This window comes from Galeopterus variegatus, unplaced genomic scaffold (assembly GCF_000696425.1).
Source record: "Galeopterus variegatus unplaced genomic scaffold, G_variegatus-3.0.2 Scaffold4098, whole genome shotgun sequence".
In the NCBI taxonomy this organism is placed as follows: domain Eukaryota; kingdom Metazoa; phylum Chordata; class Mammalia; order Dermoptera; family Cynocephalidae; genus Galeopterus; species Galeopterus variegatus.
In genome coordinates, this window is record NW_007730209.1 from 1 (window position 1) to 925 (window position 925).

A 925-nucleotide genomic window follows, 5' to 3' on the forward strand; every position below is an offset into this window, starting at 1 on the left:
TGACTTCTGAATTTCGAATCATAGTTAGAAATACATTATCTACGCCAAAGTTATAAAGGTTCTAACATGGAAATTCTCCCAAGTTTTCATCTAGTGCTTATGTGGATTTTTTTTTTTTTCAGCTCTTTCTCACACAGGGTGAGGGGATTGTCTGTGTTTAGAAATACATTATCTACCCCAAAGTTGTAAAGGTTTTAACATAGAGATTCTCCCAAGTTTTCATCTAGTGCTTATGTGGATTTTTTTTTTCCAGCTTTTTCTCACACAGGGTGGGGGCACCGCCTGTGTCCTCTGTCTCCACCAGCCACCCTCCCCACAGCCCTTCCATCCGAGCCTGAACTTGGCCCCGGCCCTGTGCTCAGACATCCCAACAGCTGCCGCAGTGCAGACTTCGGGACAAGGCAGCGACCCCGAGGCCCCTCCCCGAGTGATCAGAACCTCCCGGTGCATCTGAGCTGTCTGGGATGAGACAGGGTTTGGGGGGATGGAAAGAAGCAACTGAAAGGAGCCCAGTGGCGGGGACCCGATCGGGGGTTGCCTCAGCCACTTAAAATTCTTGGAAGCGCCGAGCAGAGTCGCCTGGAAAGGGAGGAGAAGGGAGTTGAAAGCATGTGTTCCCGGTTGGGGGGTCGGGCGGAGGCCGCGCGGGGCCCTGCGGGACTATCCCCTCGCCGCCCCTAATCCTCCCGGACCGCCGGGCTCTCCAGCTGTTGGTTACTCAGATAAACCATTTGTTCCATCATTCTCGGCCTGGACGGCGCGGCTCGCCTCAAAGGCTCGGGGCCCCCTCCCTGCCGCGGCTGCCCCCGGACACGGCCCGTTTGAAGCCGGCAGCGCCCCCCGAGTCCCCGCCGCGCCTTTTCATCTCCGCGCAGACGGGCCGGGGCGGCGACACCTCCCCACGGACTCGGTGTCGGGGAGCAGG